Raw genomic sequence first — 16,179 nt, 5'->3', positions numbered from 1 at the left:
TTCTGTAAGAGAATATCTACGCTCGGGAAAAAGAAAGAAAGAAAAACCAATATGGTGATGTTCTTCTCTAGCCATTATTTAAACAGAAGTCGAATGTATCAAGTGGTGGCATTGGGAATTTAGCTTTTCCCTTTTCCTTTTTATCTGAATTTTAAATTTAGTTCGAATTTTTGGTTGGAGTTTTAGCAAGTTAAGAAAATTAAATTGTACTTTATATTTATTCATGAAACATGTTCATACATTATCGAAATATCCATCGGAATATCTGCTAAACAAATATTTCAAATATTGCGAGGATGAAAGACATCTAAGTACATAAAATACATGATATAAATGTGTTGAAATGTATTGTATTCATTTTGATACTAACAAAAATTAATAATATCAAATAAGTGAATCACCAACTAAAATGAACACTATGCTAAGAATTATGCATCAAACTATTAATTTACCAACAAATATTTTATGATGATAATTTACAATAAAACAAATTGTATGTTAAAATATATATTTTAAATAATTCTTAATAATTAGATGCTAAATTCTCACTTCCATAAGATACTTGTAAGTTTTTCTGGTTATCATAACTTTGATGGCTCAAATGAAGTCTACTAATGACGTTTACTAGTGAAATCTGCAAACATATATTAAGAAATGGTTAAAATATAAAGATTATAAAGTCTAAAATGAAGTCGGCTAGATCATAATGTATTAGTAGACTTTTGATGAAATATGCTATAACGAATAATTTTCAGATTTGAAAATCTGAATATCTAGAATTTTAATGCAAACAAAAAATATAAAAATACAAATTTGAAATATAAGATAAAACAAAAAAATTAAATAGTGTGAAACTATAAATTTATTTTATTGAAAACAAAAATTTGAAATTTATAGATCTTCTTATATTTTTGGCAGGAGAAGATGGAAGTCATGAACTATGATATGTTAAAAAGATAATATTATGGGAAATAAGGGGAAAAAATCGCATTCACATTATGGTAGATTTCATTTGAAGTATGCTTTATAGTGTAGTAGCTTTCATTCGACGTCTACTATACTTTAAATTTTAAACATAATTCATCAGAAATCTACTGTATCAAATCATTTTTAAATCTATAAATTTATATATCAAGAAAATGAAAGAAATAACTTCAAATCTGAAAAAAAATTCAAAAAGAGAAAATCAAGTACAGAGTTTGGATCTAAAAATTTATTTAAATATAAACACAAATACACATTTAAAATCTATAGATCTAAATCTTATTTTAAGAAGGGGTCCATTGTGAGAATACCTACAAAAACTAAATAATATTTTGAGAAAATACGAGATAAATAAATTAAAAAATAAACTAAAGTTTGTCTTCAAATTCAAAGATATTAGACAAAAGTGGGAGAGTTTTAACAACATGTGCATCCATGATGAACTCAATTTCACTTACTAATCAAAACTTTTAACTATAAGAGATATTCATTCATATTTAGAATTTCTAAATTAATTTTTGATCAAATTTTTTTAATTTTTTAAACTTTAATTATAAGATATAATTATGTTGTAAATTCATTTAAATTTTACTTAATAAATAGATTTTTTTTAGTTTCAGACTTTACAAGGTTAAAATCGTAAATATATATTCACATGTTTTGTTTAAAAATAAGAGCGTGATTACAATTTATTATCCTTTTAGATTGCTTTTTCATTTAGCTGAATAAGAAATTATGTTTTTAATTCAAAATCAAATTTTAATTTTTTTTTTTTTTGGCAAATTCCTCTAGTTTCTGTAAATATTACAAAACTCTTGCATCATGAAATTTTCGTTGGAATTTAATATTTTTTCTTTTAATTTTAACTACTGTTTTTAAATTAAAAAAATATCATTCAAAGATCTTATTATCACTTTTCCGTGTTCGAGGACGATGACACATTGATTTGGTTCTTGGCTAAGTTTTGTTTAGAACTAATTCCTGGAAATTTCAGGAAATGTGTAAAAAAAAAAAACTTATTTATTTCAAGTGTCAGTGTCCACCAATAAAGCACATCTTTCGTTGTTCAGTGTTTCTCCATCTGAAAGATTAAAAAAAGACAGAAATTTCAAGTGTCATTATTCTGTTTCTGAATCGAAACGTCCTTTTGCAATAAGGGTAATAAGAAAATTAAAAAGGTTTCAAATTTGAAGTGTGAGGAAAAGCAATATATTCTCTGTTAGATGTGTGGATGTACTGCAAAGAATATATCCTACAACAACTAATATTATTCTTAGACTTACCGTAATTGGAAATTTTAATGTTGGCGAGAACGACCCACAACCACAATGCCTTCCCACACATGGAAAGGCTGACAAAAAGGTCACTTCAATTTCAGGAATAAATATTCACTAGGTTAAGATCGTTATATATATAAATTATTTTATATATTATATGTTTCTAACCTATTATGAAATAATAAATATATATTGAATAATTAAAAAGTCAGTAACTATTACCTATATAATTAAGTTGGTGCAAACATATAAATAAATTTTATTAATCCAAAAGAATTTTTTTTCTATTTGATATGGTATATAATTAAATTTAAATGATAGTAACATATATATATAGTATATTTTAATATTAATATTTATTAAATGATGCTTTTTGCTCGTGTTTTTTTATCATTTGTATATGTTATAGCAAAAAATTTAAATTACTAATAACAAAATTATCATTGTAGGATTAATAATTTATGTAATTTATAATATTTTTAAAAATTAATTTGTCAATATTTTAAAAAAAATTGTTAAAAGTAAAATTTCAAAATTAAGATATTTTTATTTTCTTATATGACATATATTTAATTTAATATACATATATATTTTTATATATTTTTATTTTAATACTTATTAAATGAGACTTTCAACTTATATGATTTTTTAATTATTTGTATCATGTCATAACAAAAAGTTTAAACCATAGATCACAAAATTTGAATGTAAAACTTTTAATGGTTTTAGTAATTTATACTCGTTTTTAAAAATTCAAAATACAACATATAAAGAATTTTTTTAATTTTTATTAAATGGTTACTATGATTGTTTAATTTATTTTAATAGTTTAAAATAAACAAATATAAATATAAAATACACTTATTTTTATCAAATCTTTATTATTCAAAGTCATTAATTGTCATATATACTTTAGCCATATTAGTTAATTCCGTAATTTTATTTATGGAAATAATGAAGCACATTAATAATGTATTTATGGTTAGTTTAATAAAAAGTTTATTATATATTTAGATGGACTAACCTATTTCTTTAAGGATTCTAAGAATCATTCTAGTAATGACATGTGATGTGGCTACAAAAAAATGTTGTAATGCTTCTCAAATAATATATAAGGGATTGCCTCTATCATCACCCTCTTTGTCAATACCGGTCCAAATATTGCCAGCTTTTCTTATGACCCTAAGTCAAAATAGAGAGATTGTATGCTAATATAAGAAAAATAATAAACAAAAAAAAAACGCACAGTAGAATTTTTTTACAGTCACTTATGTAGCTTATGCTAAGGGCCGGCAATGCTCTTTCTCCATCTTCTCCCTCTGTATATAGTTTATTTCCCTCCATAGAAAACTACGAAACAGACAAACAAGATTTGAGATTCATCATATAGAAAACCGGATGGCAATATGCCATCGGGCTGTCTTCAGAATACACGTGTACTTTGCATGTGATCATGAGTTAAGCATATGCACCAACAACGGTCTGTGACACAACATGTCACATGTTGCCTTATACTTGCAAGCTGTGTGAGATAACTATTCTTTTCAGGTGGAGAAAACCAACACTTCACTTTTAATTTGCCTTAAAATTTAAAAAGGATCTCCAGCCAATAGAAAGTTCGGTAATAACATTGCGTAGAGCCGTTTTTTAAATTCAATCCGCTATAGTTTATTTAGAACTCTGTACAATATAGCATTTTCGAAATTATTCTTTGGAATATTGATTATCTTACTTTCCAGTGTACTGTAGAATTTATCAATAGACCGCACAGAGATAACTAAAGCATTTGGGCATCAATGACAACGTTTTCGCACCAAGGTCATTTGTTATCATGTTTTATACGTACAGAAAAAAAATCATATATGTACTTGGGGATACTATTTCGACTTTTATGTACTTTACTTAATTATATGGTGTTTTTTTTTTTTTTGATAAAAGGTTTTCAATTAATTATATGGTGTTTGTGTCCGATATCCATATATACGCTACCATTCGACATAATAATAAACATCCATTGTCAACTGCTTTATTTTTAATTGTTTTTTAGAGTACTTGTTGGTACTGGCCCAGCGCTGTTGTATGGTATTGCCGTATGGCTGGTTTAGACGTATCAGGGTGCGGGAGTCTGCGAATACATATAATTTGGTTTTAGGTGTGAATCACAAGAGCCTTATTGAAGAAGAAAGAGTTTTGACTGCAACACTTTTATTCCTTTCAACTTGATTATGAAGATACAACTCTAACTCTTTATATGCCAAGCACAACCTCAAAACCCTAATGAACCTCTACACGTGTTTGGAGGACATTGAATCTATTCTTTGTTGCAAGGTGGTGAGCTGTACGCGGTGCCAAAGTGGTCCTGCTCGTCGTACGGTTTGGCTCTGCAATATGAACGTTGAGAGGTTGAGCTAAAGCAGGCTTTATCTTCATCTTTGACTGGTCTCCGAAACTCATATCATTGGGCTTGGGCTTTGTTGTTGTCTTGGGCTCAGCCTGACTAATACACCCCCTCAAACTTGGGGTCGGAGGAACAGAGACACCAAGTTTGTCCCGCAAACGGAAAAACGCTTCCTGACCAAGCGATTTTGTGAAGACATCGGCCAGTTGCAGAGAAGCGGGTATGTGCTTAACTTCCAGCGTCTTGAGAGCCACTCTCTCACGCACATAATGATAGTCGACATCAAAATGTTTAGACCGTTTGTGGAACATGGGATTTGCAGTGAGACACACGGCAGAAAGATTATCACACAGAAGAAGTGGCATGCGCTGTTGTTGCAGACCCATCACTCGAAGCAAATTTTGCAACCAGACAATCTCAGAAGCAGCAAGGGACATGGTCCTGTACTCAGCCTCAGTAGAAGATTTAGAAACTGTTTCATGCCTCTTAGCAGACCAAGAAATGACATTGGAACCTAATAGAGTGCAAAAGCCACCAGTTGATCTTCTAGTTTCAGTGCAACCTGCCCAATCACTGTCGCTGTAGCAGACAAGTGTGGAGTCTGAGGTAGCATTGATGCCAATTCCCATGTTCAGAGTTCCTTTAACATAGCGAAGGATTCTTTTGAGTAACATGAAGTCGGAGCCAGTAGGTGAGTGCATTCTTTGACAGATATAATTGACAGAGAATTGTAGATCCGGTCTAGTGAGTGTTAAGTACTGCAGTTTACCTGCAATGCTCCTGAAGTAAGAAGGATCAGAGAAAAGTTCATCTTGACCGGGAACAGTGGCCAGTTTTAAAGGCAAAGGAGTGGGCATCGGAGCGCAATCTTTCATTCCTGCATTGATTAAGACATCAGAAGCATACTTCTCTTGATTGAGAAAGAGACCATTCGGAGTTTGATGAACTTGAATCCCAAGGAAGTAGTGTACAGAGCCCATATCTTTCATGCGAAACACTTGACTGAGCTGAGCAACAAGATGATCCAGAAGCGTATTGTTGTTGCCAGTAAGAATCATATCGTCCACGTAGAGGAGAAGATAGATAACATCTGAGCCATGATGATAGATGAATAAGGAAGGGTCAGGGAAACTGCAGATGAATCCGAAGTCAAGCAAAAAATTGCTAAACTTATCAAACCAAGCACGTGGAGCTTGTTTTAAACCATAGATCGCCTTCTTGAGCTTCCAGACGTAGTCAGGTTTGTTGGGGTCGACAAAACCAGGCGGTTGTTTCAGAAACACAATCTCCTTTAAATCTCCATGCAAGAAGGCGTTCTGAACATCAAGTTGTTTCAGGGACCATTTCTTTGTAACTGCCACATGAAGAACAGTCCTAATTGTTGCTGTACGAACAACTGGACTAAATGTTTCTATGAAATCGAGGCCCTCCTCTTGCTCATTGCCTTTTGCTACAAGTCTCGCTCTCGGTTTGAACACAGTACCATCAGCGTGGTATTTTGTTTTGTAAATCCACTGACTTCCGAGGGGGTTCTGACCATCTGCAGGTGGCACAAGCTCAAATGTTTCTGTCTCAACCATATTATCAATCTCAGTTCCCATTGCACCGTTCCAGCCAGGATGACGCAAAGCAGCTTTGAGAGACTTGGGCTCTGCATAATCTTCTTTGACTGTGATGAAAGCATATCGTGGATTTGGCTTGACAATGCCAGCACGAGATCGAGTAGTCATGGGATGCTCATCATGTGCTTGAACCACATCTTCTTGAACATGTTGAGGAGACTGTTGTACATTATCTTCCTCAGACTCACTTGCTGAGGAAATATCAGGAGTTGCAGGCACAACTAGGACTGGGACTGTGACTGGGACTGTTCTGGCTGGAGGTTCTTCAATAGGAGAGACAGACTCAGAAGCAGAAGATGATGCAGGCTGAACGTGTGCAGCACGCCATGCTTGTAACAACGATGAGTCAGAGGCCTTGTGAAACCGACTATAAATATCAGCAAACGGAAAGGAGTTCTCGACGAAGATAACGTGACGACTGAATAAACACTTTGCCAGTGGGAGGATAAAGGCAACGGTATCCTTTATATTTCTCATTATAGCCAATGAACACACACGGAAGAGACTTTGGATCAAGTTTGTTGGCCATGTAGGGCCGCAAGGTAGGGAAACATTTGGAGCCAAAGACACGAAGAGAAGAGTAGACCGGGACAGAGTTATGCAACAACTCATATGGACTCTTGTGATCCGAAAGAGCGGAAGAGGGAAGAAGGTTGATCAGAAAATTCGAGGTGAAAAATGCCTCGACCCACAATTGCTGTGGAACACGTCCGTGATAAAGCATTGTAAGACCAAGCTCTGTAAGGTGACGATGCTTCCGTTCTGAAAGACCGTTTTGTTGCGGCGTGTGTGGACAGGAGATCAGCTGTCGGATTCCTGATTTGGCCAGATGATCGAGAAACTTGGTGTTGACAAACTCACCACCACCATCACACTGAAACTGTCTGATTTTTCTCTGAAACTGAGTTTCAACCAACTGTTGGAATCGAGTAAAGACAGAGAAAAAATCTGACTTGAGCTTTAATGGATAAAACCATGTAAATCTTGTGAAATCATCAATAAGAATAACATAGTATCTGAACCCTTGAGTAGACACAACAGGACTAGGACCCCATAAGTCACTGTGTATTTTCTCTAAAGGATAAGTAGAAACAGACTCTGAAGAAATAAAAGGGAGATTACAGCTCTTCCCGACTGGACACGCATCACATACTAACTTTGGACCAGACTTATTGAAAGCAATAGCATTATTCCGAGACAGAAGCTGAAGAATATCCATGTGTGGATGCCCAAGCCTCTGGTGCCAGACATCCTCACTTGTTGCACGCTGCCTAGACAGAGTAGAAAGCCTGAAACTTAGTATCCTTCAGCAGATAAAGATCTTTACGTCTTGTTCCTCTGGTTATCACCTGTTTGGTTACTTTGTCCTTAATCAACACAGATTCATCATCAAATGTAAGTTCACACGGATAATCAGTGGTGATTTTAGACACAGACAATAAAGATCTCGTTATGCCAGGACACACTAAGACATCATTCAGAGGAAGGATACCTTTAGGAGTGTGCAGAGGAATCGATCCAACGTGAGTTATAGGCAGAAAATCTCCATTCCCAACGATGACCTGATCGTGACCCAGATAAGGCTCAGACGACTTCAGCTGAGAACCATCGTTAGTTATGTGAGCTGTAGCTGCGGAGTCTGGATACCATTCGTGTCCTGAGTACATGTCTTGGTCAGATAGCTTTGCAGTAGTAAGAGCATTGTGTTGGACCTCTGGAGACTGATAGTTCTGGTCAAAGCGATTGTAGCAACGAGCTGCAGAATGACCGTAGCGGTTACAAATCTGACACGTAGGTCTTGAGGAGGAGTTAGAGCCTGAGAACTGTTGATGAAAACCCCTTCCTCTAGTAGAGTACGAGCCAGAACCTCTGCCTCTGTTTCCACGATTGTTGTAGTAGCCTCTTCCTCTGTTAGAGTAGCCTCTGCCTGTGTTGAACGCCAAGTGAGGTGACACTTCCGGAGCTTGATTGTATACTTGTAACTTGTCATCAAAGTTCACCAATTTAAACACCGCGTCTTCAAAGCTCATTGCAGGGAGAGAGTCCATCGAATGTTCAATGACGGTACAAATGGACTCGTACTCCTTTCCCAATCCACTCAAAGCTCCATAAATCTTCTCTGGATCTGAGACTGGACAGCCAATGGAGTCCAACTGATCGCATACACTCTTAACTTCATTTAGATACTCAGTCATGGATTTGTTGTCTTTCTTCAAGCCCTGAAGTTTTCTTTGAAGATCCAACTTTCGAGTAGAAGAGACCCTGTTGTATTTTTTTCCGAGACTAAACCAAACCTCATGTGCAGACTGAAGCCCATACACAGACCGCAACGCGTCTTCAGTTAACGATCCGAACAACCAAGCCATAACCAGTTGGTCACGTTTAACCCATTTGACGAACTCTGGATTGGCCTCCTCTGTGACTTCGTCACCACGTCGGACAGAGACAGTAGGGAGAGGACGAGGGGAAGAGCCATTGACATATCCTAGAAGAGATTGGCTGGAAAGAAAAAAGATTCAAACTGAGTTTTCCACAACAAATAGTTGGTGGAAGACAGTTTCAAGGTAACACACTGAGAAATGCTCAACGTTGGAGCTGACAAGGGATCTGTGAGTTCAGCCATGGCTCTGATACCATGTGAATCACAAGAGCCTTATTGAAGAAGAAAGAGTTTTGACTGCAACACTTTTATTCCTTTCAACTTGATTATGAAGATACAACTCTAACTCTATTTATATGCCAAGCACAACCTCAAAACCCTAATGAACCTCTACACGTGTTTGGAGGACATTGAATCTATTCTTTGTTGCAAGGTGGTGAGCTGTACGCGGTGCCAAAGTGGTCCTGCTCGTCGTACGGTTTGGCTCTGCAATATGAACGTTGAGAGGTTGAGCTAAAGCAGGCTTTGTCTTCATCTTTGACTGGTCTCCGAAACTCATATCATTGGGCTTGGGCTTTGTTGTTGTCTTGGGCTCAGCCTGACTAATATTAGGTGTTATTAAGTAATTCATACGACTAAAACACAGTAAAAATAAATGTATTTACAGGAAACTTATGAACCGGTTTTGTAAACAAATTTTATAAACTGGTTTTGTAAATGAGTTACAATATATTTCAATATATGTATTTAATAATTTAATTTATATTTTTGCAAATAGATTTCTATTTAATTTATTATATATATATACATATATATATATATATTTTTGAAATAGCCATGACTAAACCATGACTAAATAGTGGCTAGATATAGCAAAAATTATTTTATGGCAAAGCTGTGGATAAAATAGCTACAAAAATGTTGTGATAAAAATATGAAAAAATAACCACATTAGCCATAATTTGTTTCTAGCCGCATATTTTTTTAATCGTGGATCGGGCTGTTTATTTGCATAGGCACGCTTTTTGGCGTGGCTATATCAAATATTTCTAGTAGTATTAATTATTAAAAAAAATAGTTACATAAAAATATAAAACAAAATTTAAATATTTTTAAAAATTCTAAAAAAATCTTATAAGAGTTTATATTTAAAATAGTTAACTAATTCATTAACATAAAAAATTCTGTCGAAATATTTGTTTTATTATTATTTAATAATTAAATAACTAATTTAAAAAATATAAATAAATAATGTGTTTATATTTTACTTTTAAAATATAATAAAAGTGAAAATTTCATTTAATATAGTATTTAATTATATATTTAAATATTTTTAAAATAGAAATACATAAATTTTATAAATATTTAGGTTATTTCTTTTAATAACTTTAAAACATGCACTAATAAATACTTTAACTATTATTTTATTCTTTATTTATAAATTAGGTTTCGGGGTTAGAGGGTTGGTTTAGTATTAATAAGAGTTTAAAGTATAATAAGACAAAAGTATAGGTCTGTAAACACAAATCTATTATCAATATGACCTAATTAGACAATTCATTTTCAATTTTCTACTGCACATGAGACAAAAATTCTATGCCATATGAGAAACTTATTTTGTAGAGTTAAATTTTGGTAGAGTTTTAACTTTATTTGAAAATAGAACTTTTAAAGTCTAGAGACCTCGACGCAGTTATGAACCTATGCTAAACAAAACTAAGAGTATGGATCGTACGTGTTCATTTGAAAAAGATCTACGTCCACTCTTAAGTGTAGCCAACACAGTATTATAAGCAATTGCTAAGAGCGTGTTTAAAAAAAAGCAATTGCTAAGGGCCAATACTGAAATGTTTGCAAACAAAGAGTCCTGAAGTCACCAAACCAAGAACCGAGAAGGTTCCTTGTCTTGAACGCCAAAACTCAGTCCAAGTCAGTGGTCTTCTGATTTCAGACAATACCTTACTGAACTGTTGGTTGAGGTGGTCGAGATCTCCATTATTCTCGATCACAACATCAGCCTTGCTTCTTTTCAAATCCAACGACATCTGAGCCATCACTCTGTTTCCGGCATCTTCTCGCTCAGTCCATCTCTCCCCATCAGTCTCTTGAGCTGAGTTTCTTGACTGACCCACACGACAACAATGGGTTTCGTCCATTTATCCATCTTCACTTCGAACAGCAACGGGATATCGACAACGATCACTTTAGCTCCTTTCGCCCATTGTTTCAGAATCTCCAAAAGATACCAGTTGATATGTATGGAGCCATCAGCCTATAAAGCGTGAAAGAGACAAGTTCAGGATCTCATCGCTAGAAAGGGAGTTGTCGAATCCTTTACTTACTTGTTTAGAAGTTGGCGCTTGGAATCTGAAGAGAAGACCATCTGACCGAGTTTTGGCCGGTCCACTTCTCTACTAGGAAGAAGAATCTCCTCCCCGAAAGCTGCAACTACTCTTTTCCATCCACCGCTTCCTTTCTTCAACACATTCTACAGATAAACATATCAAGGAAACGAAGTCTGTTATGAATGTGAATCTTTTCATTAAACTTACTGTAGTTAGCTAACCTACACCTCTAACTGCACAACAGAATGCTAACGTACACGGTTACTAACATACACCATCACTCTGATAAAACACACACTAAATTGCATCTACAAAGAGAGGAGGATGTTTGTTACTCGTGCAACGACATCAGCGTCAACAACGGGAATGCCACTAGCCTTAAAGAGGTTGGAGACTGTACTCTTCCCAGACGCTATGCCTCCCGTTAGCCCTACGATTCTCATTCCCCTCTCTGCTCCTACCAAAGTTGAATCATTTTAAAGTTATATTCACTATATAGTTATATAACAAACTATAATCTCTAGCATCAACCAATCAATGTTGTATCTTAAAACACTAGTTACTCTCGAATCCATTAACTTCTTTATAAGTAGGAAGATGAGACCAACCTCAAACAATACGAAGAGCAGATCCTAAGAACGTTTCCAAATACAATCGAATTTGTCCGTCAATCAATAATAATCTCGGAAACCGTCATCGACAAATGAAAACAATAAGAGAAAATAGGAAGGGATGGTCACACGATTTCAAGGGACGCTTCTGGTAAATCCACCGGCGGAAACAATCGGAGATGATTGGAATTTCCCTCTCAGATCTCTATCTTTCTGAAGGTTTGTACTTGGTACAATCTGTAGGCCTGGGCATTTCGTCGGTTCGGATTCGGATATTTACTGGACATATTTTCGATTCAGTCTGCTTCGGATAGTTTTGAGTTCGATTCAGTTTGGATAGTAAAAAACTAGGAACAGAAAAATATCTGAAAAAATTAGCTTCATTCTGGTTCGGATTAGGATAGTTCGAATAATTCAAATAAATATCGGTTATTTAGATAAAATATCAAATAATTATGATGATTAAAATAACAAATTTGGATATTTCGGATTACTTTGAATATTTTATATAAAACTATCCGGATAATTTCAGATACTTTCGGATAGTTCGGATACTTTATAATAATTTAGTTATGCTCAATATTTTTGGATATTTATAATAGATTTTTAAGTTAAAAATATATATATATTTAGTTATGTCATATATATATATATATAATTATTATTTTTATATATTTGGGTATCTGTTCGGTTTTTGATTTGATTCTGGTTCGATTATTTCGGATATAGAAATATATGAACTATTCGGTTCAGTTTTAGTTCGGTTTTTCGGTGTTCTTTCAAGGCGTACGATCTGGTTCATATACGTGACCCAAAAAATAAAATGAAGCCGAAAAATATAAAATGGGCTTATTTACTAAGGACTTTCTACGGCCCACCAATATAATAACGGCCCATGTAGCTAGGTTTTTGTCTCTCCCCTCGTATAACTTCTTCAGCCGCCTTACAGAAGGTTAGAGCTTCCTCTGCTTCACCTTTCAGGTTCGTCATCCTTCCTTTATCACGTACACTCTTCTCATTCCATAAGCACTTTGTATAAAGTTATCCCAGTATAAAGTTATCCCAATTGAAATTGAGCTCATCTTTCCTCATACATTTCTCCATTTTGAGCCTATCTTTTCTTCATACATTTTTCCATTTGATCTTACTCTTTGTTTCCTCGTTTTCAGGCTCAGAGATTCGTCAATTGAGAGCAACTCAAGATGAGGTACCTTTTAACATCTCCCAATTGCCTTACAGACCGATCTCAATTGCTATTGCCTTTTTTTTTTGTCGGATCATAAAAAGTTGATTTTGGCTTGCTCATTGCGTTTGATTATGTTTTTGTGTACAGTAAGCTTCAAAGCGAGGTTCTTAGAGAAGGGATCACAGCTGTTAAGGGCAAAGCCGATGAGAAAAAACGCAACTTTGTCGAAACGGTTGAGCTTCAGATTGGTCTCAAGAACTACGACCCACAAAAGGACAAGCGTTTCAGTGGTTCTGTCAAGCTCCCTCACATTCCTCGCCCTAAAATGAAGATCTGTATGCTCGGAGATGCTCAGCATGTTGAGGAGGTGATTTATAATAATAATAATATTCTGAATTGGGCTATAAATGATTATTAATGCACAAAAAAAAGTATTTGGGGTTAATAAATTAGGCTGAGAAGATTGGACTAGACTATATGGACGTTGAGGCTTTGAAAAAGCTTAACAAGAACAAGAAGAAGCTTGTTAAGAAGCTTGCCAAGAAGTACCATGCGTTCCTGGCTTCTGAATCGGTCATTAAGCAGATCCCTCGTCTTCTTGGTCCTGGTCTTAACAAGGCAGGCAAGTAGTGTCTTGTATGTTTTTGAATCAGTTTTGATTGTGATTTTGGATTCTTGTTGGTATGAATTTTCTTTATATGGTGTTTTGATTGGTTTACAGGAAAGTTCCCGACGCTAGTGAGTCACCAAGAGTCGTTGGAAGGAAGGTGAATGAGACAAAAGCGACAGTGAAGTTCCAGTTGAAGAAGGTTTTGTGTATGGGTGTTGCTGTTGGTAACCTTTCCATGGAAGAGAAGCAGCTCTTTCAGAATGTTCAGATGAGTGTTAACTTCCTTGTCTCGCTGTTGAAGAAGAATGGCAAAACGTAGTATAAATCTATAAACTATCACAGTAGTCTATCTGAACCGCTCTCTAATCTCCTTTTTTATTTTAATCTTGTGCAGGTAAGGTGTTTGTACTTGAAGAGCACCATGGACACCACAAAGGATCTTTTGAGCTCTCTGCTTTTTTAATCTTGGAAATTTGCTTTGCGTTTTTTGTTTCAAAATATAGTGCTTCTTGAGATATATGGTTCGGATTGATTATAACGGAACTCAGGTGTAGTTGTTGTTTCTCGTTCGTTAAAAGACAAATATAATATATGCATGTTTGCGTTTAAAGCTTCAATCACGTCTCGTTTCTGGTTTTCCCATTACCCTTTTATTGACTGGTTACAGTAGTAGAAACGGTTCACAACTTAAGCGAACGATGAGAGGATGCTAATTGCATTTATTTTGTTGAATCGTTTGTGTCGTCCAAACCTGAGCTGGTCCTGAATAAATCAAGTCGCCAAGAGAACGGTATCAAAAGAAAGAGAGTAAAAAAAAATGGGGGAAGAAAGGTTGGAATACTTTCAATTAAAGGAGATAGATGAAGAAAGCTATAGCAACTGAACTTGAAACAAGTACTAGTGATTGGAAATACATAAATTCCATGTCTAAAGAACACGAGAAGGTTGATTCAGAATTTTATTATGTGGTTTTATGGCTAATACAAATCCTTAACAAATGATACAACTTGCATATTCTAAATTTCCATCGTTCTCTGGCGTTTAATTGGGAATTTCACACATCTCAGCAAACAAGGTACAAACATTCTTATTAAAGTCCCAAACCATACATGATACCACAAGAAGTTATTACAACATTTTTCAGATTTTTTTTTTTTGGACTGGAACATTTTTCATCTCCACTTTTTTTCGTAAAAATGTTGATTTCTCAAGTTCCATATCACTAGCTTCATGACTTTGAAATTGTAAGGATTTAAAAATTAAAAAATGTCTTCTCCCTATGGCCTTAGCGTTGCATACGACCAATGGCATGAGGAAGGGACGCTTAGGTCGTACAACTTTATAGTGCCAACTCACACGACTTAAGACCATTAGGCAAATTAAGTATTCATTACTTATTATTATCCATAAACACTCCAAACTTTATTCGTTTTAAAAATGTTATCACTAAAAACAAGCAAGTTTGGGTAGTAATTTTAATATACCCTCAACTTATATGTATAAGCATGGAATTTCTGGTTTATAATTAACCGCAACTTAGTTTATATGTTTATTTACCCCCGCTGAAAATTTTATTTCAACTTGATTTTAAGTTTAGGGGTTTTTCTCGATATTAATTTTATTGTTAGGGGTTTTATCATTTAAAAAATCATTAACGGGTTATTTAAGTATGTATCATGGTTTATACAATCTTATTTGTTGGGTTATACCATGGCACCCTTTTAAACTACGTTTTTTGTTTTTATAATCTTTATAAATTAATTATACATCTTAATTAATAATTTTAACACGACTTTAAATATAGTAACTTCAAAATATTAAATTATTTATTTTGACAATAGTTTTATAAAAAATGTGTGTTTTAGTCATTGTCTTATCTTCTTCCAATATTTCTATTGTAAGTTATTTAAATCTTATTATGTATGAGATCTAATCATTACTAAAATCAATAGTTTTTCTAAGGACCATTGTTTTTCTTAAATTCATCATTTTCGTCATCGGTTACTTAATCAGATGTTTTTTTTTGTTTTTTTTCTTTTCTTGTAGATAATCCATTAGATTTAGAAATTATTGATATTATCGAAATTATTGGTGTAGTTATAGATAAATCATGTATTTTTAAGGGGGGGGGGTTTTGTTTGGGATCCGAGTCACCCCGTCAAAGAAAATAGTAAAAAACTCATAATAATAAGTGTGTTAACGAAGTATGTAAAATTTAATTAGGTAACCTGTTAGGCTAACTATTTTCTAATGTATCACCTTAAACTTTTAGACAATGGTTCATTTCACCAAATGAGTTTTAAAACCACAATTAGTTTTATTTCGTTTTAAAAAAATAACAAAGATCTGTTTAGTGTAATAGTGGAAAACCTTTTAGTTAGCCTTAACATTTATTTATTAGTTAAAAATTTCCCAAGTTTCACTTGTTTAAAACGTATAATTATTAATAAATAAAATGATGTTTTTAGTGATCAATCCTCAACTAAAGATATCGTAAAAAAAACCTTACTTAACCCAATTAAATCTTCAATATAGTGTTCTATGTATCCTCCTCAGTTTATTATAAAACTTCAGGGTATTATGTTAACGGCCCGGAAGTTGAGGGGAATTACAGATTTTTAGCACAGCCGTCGTTGTTTTATTTCAGCGACTTCATGCAAAACCCATAATGGATCAACAATTAATGCAAAACCCAATACTTATCACTAAAGATTCAATTTTTTTTCCCCACCAAAAGTTTGTAAATTAAGTATTAATTGATTGTTC

At 34.1% G+C, this 16,179-nt stretch overlaps 2 pseudogenes; one reads left to right on the top strand and one right to left on the bottom strand.

Moving 5' to 3' along the window:
• Positions 1-10,399: 10,399 nt before the first annotated feature.
• LOC125601947 lies at positions 10,400-11,981 on the bottom strand (annotated as a pseudogene).
• A 502-nt stretch (positions 11,982-12,483) lies between these two features.
• Positions 12,484-13,732, top strand: LOC125601946 (annotated as a pseudogene).
• Positions 13,733-16,179: the final 2,447 nt, after the last annotated feature.

This window comes from Brassica napus, unplaced genomic scaffold (assembly GCF_020379485.1).
Source record: "Brassica napus cultivar Da-Ae unplaced genomic scaffold, Da-Ae ScsIHWf_2704;HRSCAF=3465, whole genome shotgun sequence".
Classification (NCBI taxonomy): Eukaryota; Viridiplantae; Streptophyta; class Magnoliopsida; order Brassicales; family Brassicaceae; genus Brassica; species Brassica napus.
This window is presented reverse-complemented; position numbering and strand designations above follow the sequence as displayed.